This window comes from Pelodiscus sinensis, chromosome 1 (assembly GCF_049634645.1).
Source record: "Pelodiscus sinensis isolate JC-2024 chromosome 1, ASM4963464v1, whole genome shotgun sequence".
Classification (NCBI taxonomy): domain Eukaryota; kingdom Metazoa; phylum Chordata; order Testudines; family Trionychidae; genus Pelodiscus; species Pelodiscus sinensis.
Window position 1 is genome coordinate 69,145,383 of NC_134711.1, and position 20,649 is coordinate 69,166,031.

The 20,649-nt window shown below is 40.5% G+C and overlaps 1 protein-coding gene across 3 annotated transcripts in view; it reads left to right on the forward strand.

The window, feature by feature from the left end:
• Positions 1–20,649, forward strand: part of NAV3 (neuron navigator 3) — an 812,431-nt gene that overhangs the window by 239,078 nt on the left and 552,704 nt on the right. The window lies entirely within an intron of this gene.

A 20,649-nucleotide genomic window follows, 5' to 3' on the forward strand; every position in this document is an offset into this window, starting at 1 on the left:
GGTTAGCCCTGTTTCAAGCAGGGGGCTGGACTAGTTGACTGCTAGAGGTCTCTTCCAACCAAAATCTTCTATGATTCTATGACTTCTTAATTTATATTAAAAACAAGAAACTGGTTTCAAGAATGGGATATTAGCTTGGCTGTTTTTACCTGCTCTCCTTTGCAGACAACATATACATCCCACGAAAGGAGTCAGAGCTCAGTTAAAAAAGAGAGACTAAGGAAGGAAAGACAAAAATTCCTTTACTTCAGAGTACCCTCTGGGAGATACAGCTGTTCAACCTCTTGTCACATTCACAAATGGTGGTTCCCTTTATGTACAGATCTGCTTTGACATATTATTGGTGAAAGAAACATGGCCACCTCAGTGATGGATCTTAAAATTCACCTTTCTGTGTGTCAAATATTCTGCTTCTACGTGTGGTCTTTTGTTAGTATGTGTGTGTGAGAGAGAGATTGGGTATTCTTGAGACATCAATGTTGCTGCCCTTGGCCTTTATCAGAAGGCTGTTACTCCTCCTCTTATTATTTCTTCCAATAAATATGGAGTCCTTTCTCAACAGAAAAGTTGCTAATCTTCTAACAATTGCTCAAGAAGCTCTACTGTAAAACTGACCTCAATCATTCAGCTTTTAGCTGCTCTCTACAGTGTGTGTTTTGCTTTTATATTTGAAAAGGCAGTTGCAGGAAAAAGGGGCTATACAAAAATGTTCAGAGAATTGTTCCAATAATAATGGCATAGCTACTCCTTTTGAATAACCTATAAACATTGGCAGGCTTGTCCTTAGTGAGTGTGCAACTGCCTGTGAGCTTCCCTGAAACAGATAGTTGTATTTTTTTCTTCTATAAAAGTTTTGGAGACCTATTCTCTTAAGTAGCTAAATTAATACTTTGTGTTTGTACATCCATTTTGTTTAATTTCAATAAATTTAGCAATGGAGAAATTTATCTTCACCATTTCAGGAACATGCTGATTGAAACAAGATCAGATGAATAATGTACTTGTAGCTGTTCAGGGAACCTGAATTTTGCACCTGAAATGCAGGATATATGCAGCCTATGAGAATCAAGCTACAGTCAATGCCCTAGTAGTGCAGGTACCTATCTATAGGAGGATTCACTGAAAGACAAGTATTTGCCACAATTGCAGATCTGGATATAAATGTTGTTAGATCAAGTTACCTTCAAAGGAGTTCTGTACTTTGTGATTAGAGTCCCAGGCAGATAGTGATATGGGAAATAATATGAAAAGTGTGAGAATATTTTTGGATTGTTTCATGAAGGTGACTTTTAGTGAGTTAAATTGGATTTCTGAGTCAATGAGACTCTAAATAGGGTTGCCAACTTTCTAACAACACAAAACTGAACACCATAGTCCCATCCCTTCTCTGATGCCACACTCTTTCCCCCTAACCTCCTTCCCCTAGGCCCTGCCCTGCTTCACTACATTTCCCCTTCCTTGATGTCTAGCTCTCTCCACCCTCTCGCACTTTCACTGGGGTGGGACAGGAGCTTGAGTGTGGGAGGGGGTGAAGGCTCTGGGGATAAGGGAGTTGGAGTTCAGGAGGGGGCTCCAGGCTATGAGTTGGGGTTGAGGGATACAGAGTGTGGGAAGGGTCTGGGGTGTGAGGCAAAGGACTGGGATGCAGGAACAGGTGAATGTTCAGAGTTGAGGCTGAGGATGAGGAGTTCTGAGAGAGGGGTCGGGCTGCAGCATAGGGTTGGGGTATAGGAAGGGGTCTGGGTTGGGGTTGGGGAGGAGGGATTTGGGGTGCAGGAGGAAGTTCCAGGTTTGGGGGGCACCATGCTTGGGCAGGGTGTTGGGATGCAGCCTCCAGGCTTACCTTGAGTGACTTCTAGTCCAATGGTTAAGCGAGGCTAAGCAGCCACCCTGGCTCCATGCTTTATCCCTGTGGTAGCCAGCAGGTCTGATGCTTAGGTGAGGAGGGAGATATAGGAGACTTCACGCATTGCTCCTCCCCACAGGCACTTCTCCCATTGACTGGTTCCTGGCCAGTGCAAATGTGGAACTAGTGTTCAGGAGAAGGGCAGCACACAAAGCGCCATAGCCCTTCTCAGCTAGGAGCCAGACTTGCTGGACTTTTAACAGTCTAGCTGGCCACCAGGGTCCCTTTTCAACTAGGCGTTCTGGTAAAAAAAAAAAAAAACCTAGATTTAAAAATCAAGCTGTAGATCACCAGAATAAAAATACTGTTTATCTTCCTTGGTTGTGAATATAAAGAAACTGACTGGTGTTTAACACGCTGATAAAATGTAAGCAATTGTTTATCTGAGTGCAGGGTTTTGTGCAGTTTTTGTTGTTGTTGTTGTTGTTTTTTTACATATGGCTTATCCTAATACATCTTCAGGGCCAATAAAGAAGCTTTTGATTACCCTGTATAACTAAACTTTTTAATAGGGGATATGGGAAAGAATATTGTATAAGGAGGAAATGAATACTTGTGCTTCCTTCCTGATGTCAGTTTATTTTATGAACCATTCTACATAACTGTGCCTTTGTTTGAAATCTTCTGCAGTGGTAAGAGTTATTTGTAGAACCCTGACAGTATCTTTGGCGAAATATATTTGTCAAGCATGGGTTGTCTTAGTTGACTTTAGCCTGCAGAATTTCTCAGGTGCCATCAGATTTCTTTAAGATTCAGTAGCCCTTGTTGTTCAGTTTTTGATCTGGCATGCCAAATAAGTTAACTTAAGGTTTTTTATGGGGGGGGGGGGAGAATAAAGGGGTCGAAGAGAAGTATATTTTATTATACTCCAAGAATGAATGAATGAAGTTGTAACATGAATAGGATAAAAGGGGCAAGTATTGGGGGTGGCATGTGTTGCGTCAGGCTGTAGGACTGAAGACAGATTGGTTGGAATTTGAAAATTGATTTAAACAAACAAAAAACTCTTTTGAAGTGTTTGTATTAATTGACATGATGCCCAGTAAACCCTGCCTGCTGACCATTGTTACTCTGGGGGCAAGTTGTGATTATGGTTTACAATACATTTCCCGCATCTGACGAAGTGGGTCTTTGCCCAAGAAAGCTTATGCTCCTACACTGCAGTCAGTCTATAAGGTGCCACAGGACTCCTCACCATTAATACATTTCCCTGTTACCACATCTTACTTTTATCTGTTTGCTAAACCAACATAGTGAGGTCTTTGAGACAGAAACTGTCTATTTATATCATGTCTGAATAGTGCCTTGTAAAGAAGGCTTGTTTTTTAATGTTTACATTGTAGATTCAGCCATCCTACTTTTGCTGAAGACTAAATAACATGCTTTTCATGAAACTAGGAGTATTTAGGCAGACCCAGATAAAAGTCTGAAATGTGATTCTGTACTGCAGGGTAAGTCAGTGTTTCCCCCTCTCTAATATTGCAGATTGGGAATCTTTAGAAACATGGAAATAACTACTTTTGGTTCGGTTTGAGAGCTGTTTTATACCATTAGGAGGAAAAGTTAACACTACCTGAACTATTCTATCATTAAAATGTATTAGTAATTTACATTCATCGAATCATAAAACACTAGAACTGGAAGAGACTTCAAGAGGTCAAGTCCAGTCCCCTGCCCTCATGGCAAGACCCAGTACCATCTAGACCATCCTTGATAGATGTCTATCTAACCTGCTCTTAAATATTTCCAGAGATGGAGATTCCACAACCTCCCTAGGCAACTTATTCCAGTGTTTAACCACCCTGACAGTTAGGAAGTTCTTCCTAATGTCCAACCTAAACCTCCCTTGCTGCAGTTTAAGCCCATTGCTTCTTGTCCTATCCTCAGAGACTAAGGAGAACAATTTTTCTCCCTCCTCTTTGTGACACCCTTTTAGATACCTCAGAACCACTATCATGTCCCCTCTCAGTCTTCTCCTTTCCAGGCTAAACAAGCCCAATTCTTTCAGTCTTCCTTCATAGGTCATGTTCCCTAGACCTTTAATCATTCTTGTTGCTCTTCTCTGGACCTTCTTCAGTTTCTCCACATCTTTCTTGAAATGTGGTGCCCAGAACTGGACACAATACTCCAACTGAGGCCTAACTAGTGCAGAGTAGAGCAGAAGAATGACTTCTCATGTCTTGCTCATAACACACCTGTTTATGCATCCCAGAATCTTGTTTGCTTTTTTCGCAACAGTGTCACACTGTTGACTCATATTTAACTTGTGGTCCACTATGACCCCTAGATCCCTTTCTGCAGTACTCCCTGCTAGACAGTTGCTTCCTATTCTGTATGTGAGACTGATTGATTGTTCCTTCCTAAGTGAAGGACTTTGCATTTGCCCTTATTAAACTTCATCCTATTTACCTCAGACCATTTCTCCAGTTTGTCCAGATCATTTTAAATTATGACCCTATGTGACGTAGTGTAGGTACCTTGCTGGGGCTGTGGGTGACCTCTGCTGTCTGTAGCACGACTCAGCAGGGCAGGGGGTGAGTCATTTTGCAAAGGGGGCTCCAAACTTGTCTGACCAGTTACCCCCAGGGAGAGAAACAAAGGAAGGTGGAATGCCGCCCCTGGCTGGGGGCAGGGCTGGAGAAGAGTTGGTTAGTTTCTGTTGGGAGATCATGGAGGAAGCAGCCTAGGCAACAGGCTGGAATTTAGGGGCCCAGTCTCACCCATCTTAAGGGGGGCTGAAGCATCCTAGCCTGCCCTGTAACCAGATTACATCTGTGCTGTGCTGTATCCTGGAAAGGCAATAATCTCCCTCTGTTCTACTGGCTGGTGGAGTCTGTTTGTGCCATTTCAGGGATGCAGGATATGGGAAAACCCCAACGCACCATCACACCCTATCCTCCAAAGCAGTTGCAACCCCTCCCAGCTTTGTATCGTCTGTGAACTTAATAAGCGTACTCTCTTTACTAATATCTACATTGCTGATGAAGACATTGAACAGAATCAGTCCCAAAATAGACCCCTGCAGAACCTCACTTTTTATGCCTTTGCAGCAGGATTGTGAACTGTTAATAACTACTCTCTGAGAATGGTTATCCAGCCAGTTATGCACCCACCTTATATTAGCCCCATCTAAGTTGTATTTGCGTAGTTTGTTGATAAGAATATGATGCAAGACCGTATCAAATGCCTTACTAAAGTCTAGGTATACCACGTCCACCGCTTCTCCTTTAGCCACAAGACTTGTTATCCTACAAAGAAAGCTATCAGATTGGTTTGACATGATTTGTTCTTTACAAATCCATGCTGGCTGTTCCCTATCACCTTATTATCTTCCAAGTGTTTGCATATGATTTCCTTAATTACTTGCTCCATTATCTTTCCTGGCACAGAAGTTAAACTGACTGGCCTGTAGTTTCCTGGGTTGATCTTATTTCCCTTTTTATAAATGGGCACTATATTTGCCCTTTTCCAGTCTTCTGGAATCTCTCCTGTCTCCCATGATTTTCTAAAGATGATAGCAAGAGGCTCACATACCTCCTCTGTCAGCTCCTTGAGTATTCTAGGATGCATTTCATCAGGCCCTCCTGACTTGCAGACGTATAACTTTTCTAAGAGATTTTTAACCTTTTCCTTTTTTCTTTTTTATTTATTTTTTATTCAGGATGCCTTATGGGCCCTAGTCATGATAAGGGAGTCCTAGGTGCTAGGCCCTGTACATACATGAACAAAAACATAATCTCTGTCTTGAGGAGTTTAGAGTCTGAGGAAAAAAAATAAGTAGCATATTTAAGGAAATAAGGTCTGATTTCTACTGTCTCTGCCTTCCTTATGACCTTATTTATAATACATTTTAAATGGCCAAAACAAAATATTTGAAGGTTAGAATGCAAGCAATAAACTGGAAATACCTTATCATATTGTTAATGTAGATGAATTTAACAACTAAGTAGTATCCGAGCTTTAAAACATAAATATTTTTGTGTAACAGTGGCGTCTATTAGGAGGCATTTAGAGAAATTGACACTTAAACATGTATAATGCATGTGGTCAAAGTAATGCAGTAGAAATGTCAGTTTACTCTGGGGAAAATAATTTTACAGGCTAGGTTTTAGAGTTCAAAAATGTTCTAACACTGATTTGTTTTCACTGTTGTTGTTATCCTGAAGGCTTCACTGAGAATTTTTAGCTGTTCTCTGTTTGGAAAAGAAAACAAATAGCTTAATGCAAGCGACAATTAATGTAATTTTTCATGCTTTCATTTAAAAAACTCCCTCTTGCTACATAACCTATCTCTATAAATTTCATATTGGATAAGCAGTTGATGATGATTCAGTGTTAGCTGCATTATGGTGGAAAGGGTTGTCTCATGGAATTTGCTGCCTCTGAAAATCAATGCACAACTAAACGTTGCATATTCACAGTTGATATAAGTTCTAGACCTTTATGCTGATGAACTGCAGCATAATGTTGAGATATTACTCATGCCATTTTACACTCCCCCACGTTCCCCTTAAATGAGGATACATGATTAAGGGGGAGATTTGCAAAGGTGTGAATGGTAAATGTTAATGGGATTAAGCACATAAGCACCACTTAACTTTTCTGTTAATACTTAATGTTATTGTCTTTTAAAGCCCAGAAGACCCCAAAAGAATCAAGGCCAAATATTGGCTAAAATGGACAGATTCTTAATGGACACAAAACTGATATCCCAAAAGGCAACATACAGAGACCTGTTGGAGAAAACTAACCTGCCTGGGCACTCATTAATGGATCTCAAAGTCACAGTGTTGTTTCAGTCCAATTCCACAAGCCAAATACACAGGGAAGGGTTGGAACTTAACTTCATTTACAAGTTTGATTCCTACCAGAGAGGAATGAATAAAGATATTGGCTGGCTCACACACTACCTTCCACATCCTAATGACTTGACCAACCAACTAAACAATGAGGACTTTTAGAGGTGCAAATTGTTCTTATCAGCTTCTGGTAACTTGAACAATCTAATTCACGACTTCTTTTCCCCCTTTTTTTTTCTCCCCCCTCTCCTCCACCTTCCTTTATTTATTCTTGGATCTGGTCTTTTAATACTCCAGTCATCTGAAGAAGTGGGTTGTACCCACAGAAATTCATGATAGCATCTACATGTTTTGTTAATCTTTAAGGTGCTGCTAGACTATTCGTTAAGTTTTTTCAGTAGTTAACTGAAAGACAGTAGTGTAGAATTAGAAGAAGAGAAACTTCTGCAATTAATGGTATAGTTTGGACAATTCATCGTTTATGAAAGAACATCCTCTGGTTACAGAAAACAAAACTGCTGGTCATAGTTAACAAGATCCATTATGTGAAAATGCTGTTCTGAGAAATCTATTTGGAATGACTGGTTGCTTGAGCCTGATCATAAAGGGGAGGAAGAATGGACAGGGAGATGGGAGCTTTCAAATTGTTGCTCTTATCACTAAGGTTATGTTGACTTAATGCTCATTGTTGTGTGTCAGTGAAGTGTGCCTTGAGGGCGATAGCACTGTTGAACTCAAACTGAATGTGCTAGAGAGGTTTTTAGTATCTGAGAGTGGAGTGTCAGGGGGGGAAGAATGGCTGATGCTTGAAGATTAGTATTAAGTGACTGATAGTACCATTCAGGAATTCATGAACACATTTTTGCCTCCATATTTGATACTGCACCCCAGTACCAACATCAAACTAATGTAATGCTAATGAATGGAGTAGCTACTAACAAGCCAAATACTCATTTTAAAGAAAACTCTTTGTGAAACCATTCACCTTGTCTTATCATTTAGAATTATCTTCTCTCCTAGGAATTTCAGTGTGTGCATGTACATTATGCATATGCTACATGCTAAAGGTGTCTTTCACCTTTAAGGAGATGAACGGTCACCCTTCAGGGTGACTGTGCTAGGAAGAAAATTTGTATTTATATTTGATTACACATTGAAAATGTGTTTTCTCCAGTAGCTTTTTTTCCCCCAAGAGAGAAGAGGGGAGTGAAAAGCAAAATAGCCTTTGAGCCTGAGGAAGAAAGGAATAAGTACTGAGAGAACAGGATTCTCAAAGTATGTAGTCTCCACAAAAAGAGGAAAGGGACTGATTAACCTCAGACAAATGGATGTGGGAGTGCTGGCCGGTTCAACAAAAATGAAGCAGGGTTAGTAGCAATTAACTTTAGGGCAAGGAGCAGCCCCAGTAGTTGTTTTTTATAATGGTTATAGGGTCCCTGTAACAAGGGATGTGGGAAGGTGGGGATATTCCTGAAGAGCATAAGGAGAAGGAAACAGGTTTTGGTCTTAAGGTGTGTTCCTGGGCACATTGGAGACAGAATCTAGATTGCTAAATCCTTGAAGATTGCTTGAGAGGGAGTTAAGGATGGGGTTGCTGGCAAGAAAGGATTCCTCCTTCCAGTCTTTTGGCTGCAAAGGTAGTTTGGCAGAAGATGGACTGGGGAAGAAGGCTGTGATGGGGATGTTTGAAGGACTGGAGAGGTCTACAACTCAGGATTTTAGATGGAACACTTTTTACTCCATGTCTGTCTGATGCTCAGGTAAAGCAGCTGAGCATCTTTGAACATTTTGTATTCAGAATCTGAGCTGAAAAATGGTCTTTATGCTCTCAGTTTAGCTTATTGAGAATTGGTCCTTCCCCTCCTCAATGTAACCCTTTGACATTTAAAATTGGTCCTATGGTTGAAAATGGCAGATCCTGCTAGGGAGAACATCCATCCATCATAACACTCATCAGCAGTATTTCAGGATCTGCTTCTGCTTCAGTTTAAGTCAATGGGAGCCTTGTCATTGATCTGAAATGGGAACAAGGCCAAGCTTTAAGATAATTTTTTTTACATGAGGGATGATATTTCTCACCTTTTATTAGAAAATACTTGTCCTGGGAATGAGTTTTTGATTAACTTGTCTATTAATAATTGAGCACAAAGTTCATAAATCTTGCAGTCTTTTGTGGTTCAAACTAGGGGTCTCTTTGCTGAAGGAACACTTTCTTACAAGAGCTCATAAATGTTGTGCACTTATTTTTCTCAACTTGATTCCGAATCTTCATTTTTAAATGATTCTAACCACTGATTCCTGTGTTGTGCTTTATATTGTATGTGAAACTAGTCTGTACTATATGCTTTTTATACTTTCCTGAGTTGCTTTTTATAACAAAAATCTGATGTTAATAAGCTCTCTATGCCATGCCATTGACCTAGTTATGTGTGACTAGAGTAAGAATGGAAAGACAAGGTGGCTGTTTCCCTATTTTTGTTCTTTGCTAGTAAAATAGTTTAAAAATATTAATTAGAAAGACTACTAGCTATTTTTTTAAAAAAGAGAAGCATGGGAAGTATTGATTAACAATGCAGACTAACGATGACTTTAATGTAATCTTTCCAGAAAACTTAACATATTGGCTTTGAAAAGCATATTTCTTAAATGCAAAAATTCCTGTAAGGGCATGTCTAGACTACATGCCTCTGCCAACAGAGGCATGTAAATTAGACATACCGACATAGTCAATGAAGCAGGGATTTAAATATGAATAGAATAAAAATGGCCGCCACATTGTACTGGCTCAGCAGTTTGTCGGCACAAACCAGCAGTCAAGACGGGGATCGGTCGGCAAGGAAAGGCTTTGCCGACCGATCCCTGTCTTGACTGCCTGTTTGTGCCGACAAACAGCTGAGCTGGCACAACATGCAGCCATTTTTATTCTAATGAAGCGGGGGATATTTAAATCCCCGCTTCACTGACTATGTCGGGTAGTCTAATTTACATGCCTCTGTCGGCAGAGGCACGTAGTCTAGACATACCCTAAGATGCCCCAGTCAGATGATTTTTTTTAATTACAGGATTTTATGCTTACAGCCTAGTGTTTGGTAGATTTGTCTGTGTGAAGAAGGATGTAAGAACATAAGAAAGGCCATACTGGATCAGACGAAATGTCCATCTAGCCCAGTATTCTGTCTTCCAACAGTGGTCAGTGTTGGGTCTCCCCAGAGGGAATGACCAGAGCAGGTAATCATCATGTGATCCCTCCCCTGTTGCCCATTCCCAGCTTCTGACAAACAGAGGCTAGGCACACCATTTCTGTTCATCCTGGCTAACAGCCATTAATGGACCTGTCGTCCATGAATTTAACTAGCTCTTTTTTGAACCCTGTTAAGGTCCTGGCCTTCACAAATCCTCTGACAAGGAGTTCCACAGGTTGACTGTGTGTTGAGTGAAGTAATGCTTCTTTGTTTGTTTTAAACCTGCTACCTAAAAACAGAATATTTTATTGCTATCTTCTTACCTTAGCAGTTTAGCTCATATTTTTAAAATCATGCCTTTATTTAATAGTGCTCTAATTTATAACAGACTGAATTACCTCTTTTAAGGGTGACATAGGCAAAGGAATACAGTACAAATTGTTTTGATTGACTTTAGATGTTATTCTTTGAATATAATAACATTAAACTTTTTAAATAAACACATGCACACAAAGAGAAAGAATTAACAGAAAAAGAGACACTTGGAAATCACTGAAGGAGAATGAATCAATTTGCAGATTCATTATTGCTATTCTGATCCTACGGCTTAATGAGTTTCAAACAAGTAGCTGATGCTATAGGAATTGTATATGATTGTATCACATTAGCCCTGTTCAGAATGTACTTGCACAATTCATAAATAGAAGATAAGGCTCCAATATTATGCCATTCAGTACAATATACTGTTTTTTAATAGACATGCAAATGGGATTAGAGTTATGCAGGCTCATTACTGTTCACACCCTTAAGCTGCTGTAAACAGTGGGGATGCTATTGTCTGTTATGGGCTTGTTAGCTTGTTTCTGTCAGAAGCTTTGTGGAGTAAGTCCTTATTAGAACTAATCAAAAGAGTCTGTTAGGACACTGATGTTCCTGCTCACGTTATTCAGTGAGAATAGGGCATCTCATATATTAAAATACTTGCGGTTTATCTTATTTCAGGCATTGGTATTTTTACCACAAGTCCGATTCAAATAAAATGAAAATTTGAAATGGAAATGTTTACCTTTCCTATCTATGCCGCACACACGTGAACCTCAAAATACAGATGTACAATATATATGATTGTATTACACCCTTGTACAACAAACAGTAATATGATTGAAGGAGAAACCACACAAGCTTTTGATAGAGAGTGAGAGAAGGGACATTGAACCAAAATGTTTCTGATAAGGTTTTTACAGATTTGTTTGTTGTTATTTCTTTCTATTTATATATTTTTAAATAAATACCTACACATCCAGCTGGTGCCTCTTACAAACATTTAGGTAAGACATAAATTCAGTAGCTGCTAGGGTTGCCAGGTGTCTAGTTTTGAACCAGACAGTCCAGTATTTGAGATTTCTGTACGGGAAACAAATTGAAAAAATATAAATGAGAAAACATAAATGTCCGGTATTTTCTAAATAAGATATAATGTAGATTGTGATATAATGTCAAGGGTGTCCAGTATTTTTGCTGAAACCATCTGGCAACCTTAGCTACTTCTCCCCTCACAACAAATAACTAAACAAAAATCAACGTTATCTACAAATACCTTATTTTCTCCAAATATCCCAACCATCAGCCATACACTCCCCCTCCGCAAGTTTGAAAATATAGATCCACCTTGCAACATGTCTGAGAAGGCAACACATTTGGACTATTTAGCAAATGACAGATGTGAATTCCAAAGCAGAGGGGCCCTCATGAGGAATGCCCTGTTGGCAGTTTTCTCTGGGTAAACTGAGAGATACCAGCTCAATCCCCTCTGCTATCTCAGCTGTGACTGCACAGCACATGGGCAAAAGAATTCTCTTAAAAAGACAGCCCATAGTGATTGAGAGCCATATGCACAAAACTAGCACCTTCCAGATGAAAAATCAATAGGTAGCCAGTGCGTCATGATATTGCCAAGTGAACTGTATATTCCAGTGGTAGGACACTGCAGCCTGAGGGTTACATATGACCCATCAGGGTTCTATGTGAGGTTGATGTGACATTTTGCTCACTGTTGTTCACGCGCAGGGTTGCCAGATTTTGTTGGTTTCCGTCGGTTTTTTCATACCAGTATAATTAAAGTGACACACATGTGAAGCGAGGTGCATGCTGATTGCACAGAACACTGAATATGAGATATGCATGTTCCCTCTGAATCCAATCAAAGTGCTGCTATAGTTCAATTGGCACGTCCCACATATTCTAGGTACCCAAGCGCAGTTAGCATAATACCCTATCCAAGAAGACTATTGGTTACAATAGTCTTGCGGCTCACTGAGATGGAGGGCCACTTATGCAGCCCGCTTACTATTTGTATTGTGTTAAAAGTGTATTTCACTTGTACTATATATCTTACATTGTGCAAATTGAGGCATTTCTGTTTCTGGGCCCTTAAAAATACCCTAATATATTGTATATTATTAAATTATTATTCTAATTATTCTATTCTATGTTGAGCTTTACCTTTCCCTCCTTGTTAACTATTTTTAATATTCATTATAATATATTAATGAAATTCTATTTCTCCTGTTGATAATATACCTATAATACTAGCAGACTATCATGCAAAATGGTAATGAAATCAAATTTGTTTTTCCTCACATTAATATGTTGCTTCTGTGTGGAGGCTTTACTAATTTACTCACATCTATTTCAAATCACTCAGTGCTGTTTTTGTTCTTTATGTGCCACAAATACTGTAAGACTGAAAGATAAAATTACCGTAAAGAGCTACACTTGGATGTTTTCAGTTGTATTTGTGATGTGATCTAATTTGATTTCTGATTTTTTGATGCTTCCATCATAGTCACAGTAAATTATTGTGTTATTGTTTACTGCAAAAATGGTTATGGCTTCATAAATCCAAAGACATAGTGTAGATATTTTTAAAGATGCACAGTGTAATCAGAAAGGAAAAAAAACAAAACATTTGAAAGGCCCGGTTTAAATAAATTAAGTCATTGGTCATATAAGAAATCTTTGATTTTCAAATGCATTATTTTTGTTTTTAAAGGGTAGTATCCATGTACTTTTCTTTTCTTATAATTTACTGTACATTCTCCCAGAAACAGAAGAAAACATGTAAAGCTAGGAGCCTGGATAATCAAGCTTTGCTCCCATTCAGTAGTCCCACTAGACATACTTGAGTCAGCTCTTGTGAGTAAGGACTGTAGATGAGTAAGAGTTAGAGCTGAGTCATAGGTTGTCGAAGGGGTGATGCCAAATGTCTTCTCCTCTTCCCTGGCAAAACTTTTATTGCTGTAATTACCTCCTGCTGATAGGGATGGTGTTCAGTGAGCATTAGTGAATTTTACTTTTCTTCAGACTTGTTGTATCATGCAAGCAAGGTACTAGCAAACTTCAACAGAATTCTATGTACCAAAAGTGAAACCTCTTTACAAAACTGCTGCACAACTCTGTAGCTCTCACTCAGCCTCCAGGATAATCATCTCTCCCCTCCTTCCTGTTTCCTGTGCTTCCAGAATCCCAACAGCTAATGCTGTCAGTTCTAATAATTACAAGTAGTACTACATCTAAAACACCACAAGACTGCACCTTGATCTTTTTCAGTCTGCTGTCTCGGTTAATGCTTAGTCAGTGTTTATTATTTTAGTAATTGTTTTTTATTTGTTTGAAAATACAGAGGCCATATCTAAAGAACAAGTTACTGTAAAGCAAGTGCTGTAGATTCATACCGTGGCTTGCAGGGCAGTCATGGAGACAAACCCTGACGTTATTTATTGCATAAACAGCTTTATGTACACATGTATTGTTTTGTATCTGTAGGCAGAGCTGCTACATCTTGCAGTTTACTTATTATCATTGTGAACGTTTTGAGTCCTTTGGGAAGTTGTTCAGGTATGATTTTCAAATCCCTCTTGACTGCTACAGTTGAAGCCAAAGGCAATCCTAGTCTTAGGGTATGTCTACACTACCCCCCTAGTTCGAACTAGGAGGGTAATGTAGTCATACGGAGTTGCAAATGAAGCCCGGGTTTTGAATTTCTCGGGCTTCATTTGCATAAAGCCGGCCGGCGCCATTTTTAAATGCCGGCTAGGTCGGACCCCGTGCTGCGCGGCTACACGCGGCACGGACTAGCTAGTTCGGATTAGGCTTCCACGAGGCATACAGCTAGTTCGGATAGGAAGCCTAATCCGAACTAGTTGGTCCGTGCCGCGTGTAGCCGCGCGGCACGGGGTCCGACCTAGCCGGCATTTAAAAATGGCGCCAGCCAGCTTTATGCAAATGAAACCCGGGAAATTCAAATCCCGGGCTTCATTTGCAACTCCGTATGACTACATTACCCCCCCTAGTTCGAACTAGGGGGGTAGTGCAGACATACCCTCAGAGATTTTTAAAGAAAACTTAAATAAATGTGAATATGTTGAGAAATTTGAAATATGTGCATCAGAAGCCACATATAGCTGTGGCTGTGCTTCAGATTGGACATACCAAGGGATGCAAGTACAGCATTATGGCTTAAATCAGTTATCTCACCTGGCCTCCGTGCCTCCCCATGCAACATTGATTTTATCAACCCCATGATGCACTGTGCCTTAGGAAGGAAAGACATGTCTGGGAAGAACGAGAGGAATTCATGTAATTGCTTCTAATATGATGCAACATCACTATCTTTGAACCATGGTGACACCCTTGTTGGTATATAATTTATGAGAGTCATGCTTTTATCCCATTTGGGATTTCTAGAAATATGAGAGTCCCTGCTCCCTGTGTGTTAGGCATGCCATGGCTAAGTTTTTGTATGAAATCTCTGTATAGGGGTAAAAAGTACGGAGAGGTGGCTTCTTGCACCCTCTTCCTTCACTTCGTTGTCAAACAACACAACATATTAGGCATAGCAAATCCATAACTTCTAAGCTACGTACTGTATCCATGAAAAAGGCTAATTTATCTACTCAACCTCTCCATGCGGAGTTTAGAGCTTGAAGGAGGTGCAAACTCCCCAAGCGGCCCAATGTGCAAGAGCTAGGCTGCATTTCCATCTGGTTAGCAGGTGTGTGCACATGGAGGAATGATGGTCTCATCCTTCCCTTCAGCCTTTGGGATTATCTGTACCCTCAATGGCACGTTAAGGGAGCAATCCCTATCCTTCATGGAGTGCAGCCATTACAGCTGTTTTAGGCATTTATGCAGGCTCCTTTCACACCTAGGCTATGGCTAACCTGTAGCCTTCTTCCAGAAAAGCTTATGCAAGTGAAGTGTGACATGGACTATCGCCGTGCTTCATTTGCGTAATTAATTAGCTGCTGCTTTTGCACAAGAGGCTTTTGCAGCTGCTAATTAATTATGCAAATGAAGTATGGTGATATTCTATGCCACACTTCATTTGCATTACCTTTTCTGGAAGAAGGCTACAGTGTAGACGTAGCCTTAGACCTTTGCCTGGGAAGAGGACAGTCTCAATCCAGCCCTCTCTGGTCAACTAAGTTCCCGAATGTATTTTCCCTCATTGTTTCTTGAGCGTGAATATGCATAGTTCATGGATGGTGTATACTTTTGACAAAGGTATAGTACATACAGACAGAAAAAAACAGCAGGAAAAGTAGTTACAACCTAGATTTTTATTTTTTTTTAAATATCAAGAGCATTTGGACCTGGATAACTTCAGCTGTTTTCTTGTGAATTACTGCAACATACAAAACCCCATTATTCATCTATCAGAATTGTCAGGTAATGAAGCTCTGAGTGAATTAGAGCAACTACAGTAACAAAAACCTAGACCCCTGACTTTGTGTGAGTGGGTCTTGGTGCCTGCCTGGATGCCTGTTGTCTTCTGTGAGGCTCTATACAGGCACATGGGCCTGCCTAAACTGAGGATACGTCTAGACTACCGGGTTTTGGCAACAGAAGTTTTGTCGACAGTATCTGTCGACAAAACTTCTGTCGACAAAGAGCGTCCAGACACACTGAGTTCTGTCGACAAAGCAAGCTGCTTTGTCGACATAACCCTGTAGTCTAGACGCAACCCTACAGGCAATAACACCTTCTGTCGACAGAACTCTGTCGACAGAAGGTGTTATGCCTCGTAAAATGAGGTATACCAGCGTCGACAAAACTGCTGAATTCTGTCGATGTTATGTCGACAGAACTCAGCCGTAGTGTAGACGCTGGTATAGTTTTGTCGACAAAAGTCCACTTTTGTCGACAAAACTCAGTAGTCTAGACACACCCTGAGGGTACATCTAGACTCAATGTAAATTAGGCACTTCAATATTGGAAATGAAGCTGGGATTTGAATTTCCCATGCTTTATTTGCATAATGGCGGCCGCTGCTTTTTTTCAAAACGGGGCTTTTTTGAAAAAACAAACAAACAAACCGCAGTTTAGATGCATATCTTTTGAAAATAAAACCCTTTTTCGAAAGATCCTGTATTCCTCAAAAAAATGAGGTTTACAGGATCTTTCAAAAAAGGGTTTTATTTTCAAAAGATCCACGTCTAAACTGCGGGAGGCGAGGGGGGGCAGGTTTTGAAAAAGCCCTGTTTCGGGGAAAAAATCAGCAGCCACCCTTATGCAAATGAAGCATGGGAAATTTAAATCCTGGCTTCATTTGCAATATCAATGTGCCTAATTTACATCCCTTTACCAAAAAAGGGATGTAGTCTAGACATACCCTAAGACAGTTGCAGGATAGAGACTCTATTGCAGGGGTCTCCAACTTTTTTAAGCACAAGATCACTTTTTGAATTTAAGTGTAATTCAGAATCTACTTCAACCCAAATATCCTTGCCCCTTTGAGGCCCCACCACTGCTCATGCCGTCCTCCCTCCCTTTCACCAGGCAGGGGCAGAGGGTTGGGGCACAGGCTCTGGTCTTGGGCTAAGAGATTGGAGTGTGAGGGGCTCTGAGCTGAGCCTGGGGTAGGGTGTTAGAGTGCAGGAGGGGCTTCAGAGCACAGGCTCTGTAAGGGAGTTTGGGTCCAGGGGGCTAGGGCAGGGGTTATGGGTTCATGACTGGGGCAGGGGTTTGGAGCTGGCTCCAGCTGGACATTGCTGACCACAGGTGGCTTCTGGGTGGTGGTGCAGTGGGGCTAAGGCAGGCTCACCCCTGCCCTGGCCCTGCACCACTCTCCGAAGCAGCCAGCAAACTCCCTCCATCCCAAGCCCTGTTGTGCCCCATCTTCATTCTGTGGAGATAGAATACAGGGACGGAGAGGGGACACCCTGACATCAGCGCCCCCTCCTCTCCCTTCCGTGCTCTGCAAAGCAAGCAGGAGGCTCCTGGGAGTGGGGGCAAGCTCTAAAGCAAAGGGCAGGAGATGCGTAGCAGTGGGGGGAGTAGCAGTTGAAGTGCCGGCACTTGATAGCCTCTTTGCCAAACCAATCAGAATGACCTGTCAGGGGCTCCAAGATCTACCAGCAAATTCTGATTAGTGGTTAGTGACCACAGCTCTACTGTGTATGAGGTGCACCATTTTTTTTTCATCCATGTATATTATACTTCGGTTTTGAAAAAGGGATTCTGTAAACATTGTGTAACTTTCTCTCTCTGGGTTACTAACTAATCATGAGACTGACTTTTGAGTTTGATACAAGCAGATGTACTTGAAATCTTCTTAATGTAGATCTGGAATCCATAAGAGTTACTCTTCTGTGCATTGCCTAATCCAACTACTGTAGATCCCAGTGTTATTTAAGTAATGTCAGGCAGCCGGGAGTGGCTCGGGGGTGCGAGTACCAGCTTCAGAGCAGACTGTTAAGAATTCAAATACAGCTTTAATAGTGTTTTCTGGTATTTCAGAATTTCCTTGTTAATTCAGGGCTAAAATAAGAGATTGTGTAACCATGACAGGTAGAATTGAACCTGGGACTTGGGGAGCTTAGGGCATAAACCTCTATCACCTGAGCTAAAAATCAGCTGATTCTTAGCTAAACATGCAGAGAAGACTTATTCTTTCTGTAAGTGGACTTAGTGCTACTAGGAGGGAGATACACGGGTTGAAGTTGCTTCTAACCCATTGTAAGAAATGAAAAAGAAACGCATTGTTCCAGCAGGTATCGCGGCTCCTAGAGTCACAGTGGGAAGTCACCCATTGGTCATGGAATCTCAGATCTGCGAGCTTGTAGAATGGAGATGGTGGCATTTATGTTTTGCCCATTCCCTTCCAACCTGTTTTGGACAACAGAAAGAATGAGGGATGTGGAGTAGAGGCCCTGTGGAGGTTTTTTTCTCCCTTCATTCCCAGATGGTGATCTGGGTTGTCTGTATATTCCTGAATTACTGAGGGGAGTCTGTTCCTCACATAGCCAAATCTAACACTCTTCACAAAGAGAGTGTTGGGGGTGGGCACTGTGATTGCTGTTGTAGCCCAAGTCCATAATGAAATTTCCCAGGTTGGAATCTAGCCAGGACGATGTGGCTACATCCCTACTTCTCTGAGGGATATTAGTAAACAGGGCCTTGGTTTTATGCTTCAGTAAGGAAACATTATCTCTGACAGCATCGTGCCCTCAATCCCATGCCTAGGGCAGTGGTTCTGTACTGATTCAGAGTGAAGATCAACCTAGCAAATAATGAACACTCATCCTGGGGCACTCTAAACTTAGCCCAGGAGGTCTTCCAGGCAAGTACTAATTAGCTTTAGTATTTTGTAGTTTGTGAAATTTGATAAGATTATAACTAGAAGGTCTGTTAACTGTTTCCACCCTCAAATGTGCAGTTGAAATTTTTCTCCCCATCAAAAGGAGACATAATCTTGGAAGGAGATATTGAGAAAATTATATTAGCATAAATAATCAGGAAACTAAGACACACAAAAATCTGAAATAAGTTAACTTTGTGTCTCTCAACAACTGCTCTATCCCACAAGAGTGTTAATCTTATGCCCCCTAGAAGAGATTTGACTCGGGTTTCCAAGATTTTTACGTCCCTGTGGTAACAATCTGGGACTTCCCTGCTTGCAAGATAATCTAGTAGGTTCCATAGGGCCTTGGAGGGAGAGCTTCAGATTAAATTACTCGTGCATTATCTCTTAGGTGTTGGTCAATGACTAGCTATCTGAAGCCATTGGTCTCTTGCTTCTGGTCAGCCTCTTCTTGAATTAACTTACTGTTTTCATTCAGTTGCCTCCTTACAACAGACAAATATATGGAACACAAATATTCATAAACAGTTACTGACCAATCTCCCATCCTTCACTCAAAGATAGATGGAAAAATTATGCTGAACACAAACAAGAAAAATTGTAAATCCAGTTGTCCAGTCTGCTTATTACCTGATTTACTCAGTATACTGTTCCACTGAAAAGCAATTATAGGTTGAACCTTTCTAGTCCAGCACACTCTGGTCTGGCAATATCTGCGGTCTGGCATGATTTTAGTTAACCAAATGTCCACTTATCATAGGTGTGACCAAGTTTCCTTCATTCCCATAAAGTTTATTTACAGCCATTAGTCCTGCCTGTCAGTGTTCTGTTCTTTTATTTAGCTCTAATTTGACCTAAATATCTTTTAAGAGCTCACTAAGTAGTGGAAGTGTTGGTAATGCTATCAGACAATATTGACCTCCCATGGTTCAGCAAATTCTCTGGTTCGGTACTGGTCAGGTTCTGCGGTTGCAGGACTAGAACTGGTTGTTGGACTAGAGAGGTTCAATCTGTAGTATGTAAGTATATTTGCAGCTGGCCTTTGATCCCAGGCAGACATTTTATTTTTATGTTTCTTATTCTGGATCCTGAAAATGAAACATACATGTATTTATTTAGAGAGTCTTGGAATATCTGGGTGTACAGGATGGTCAGATAAAATAAGCCTTTTATCAAACTACTTATGGAAGCAATAATTAAGTATTCTGTGCATTAGCATTCATCATGATGCTCAAGCTTTGGGAAATGAAATAGTTCATGAATTTTAACTTTTTTGTTTCCTTCTTTACTTTTTATAAAACATGTAGGTAACAAATCTGTGTCAAGATTCATTTTTAAAAATTCCTGACGACTTTGTGTCACTTGTGTTGACGATGACATCAAGGAGACGGTATCATGACTTCTCTCCTTTTCCTCTGTCTGCTCTCTGCCGTCTCTGTGGTGCTAAAGTAGAAATAGAAATTACAGTACTCTTCACATCTTTCCATGTTTAGTGTTGTTAGTGTTAGCATTTGACTTTTTCATAACAGTTAAAGATGTAATTCTCAAGAGTATGCACTAACTGAAATACAGTACAGTATACCTATTGCTTGGTTTGTGCAAACTTGTTAAGCAGTCTTACTGAATGATTGCTCCTTACCTGTATCTGCAAAATCATGTCATATGTGCCATTCATTACATAATACAGAGAGTGATAGAAATGTAGCCATGTTAGTCTGGTGTAGCTGAAACAAAATACTATGTAGCACTTTAAATACTAACAAGATGGTTTATTAGATGATGAGCTTTCGTGGGCCAGACCCACTTCCTCAGATCAAATAGTGGAAGAAAATAGTCACAACCATATATACCAAAGGATACAATTTTAAAAAATGAACACATATGAAAAGGACAAATCACATTTCAGAACAGTGACTATTTTCTTCGATTTGATCTGAGGAAGTGGGTCTGGCCCACGAAAGCTCATCATCTAATAAACCATCTTGTTAGTCTTTAAAGTGCTACATAGTCCTGTATTTTGTTTCATAATACAGAGAGGATTTTGTATGCATCGAACATACAAAAACAGCCATGTGTTGAGAACAACCAACTGAAACCAAAGCAAAAGTCTTGGGGATA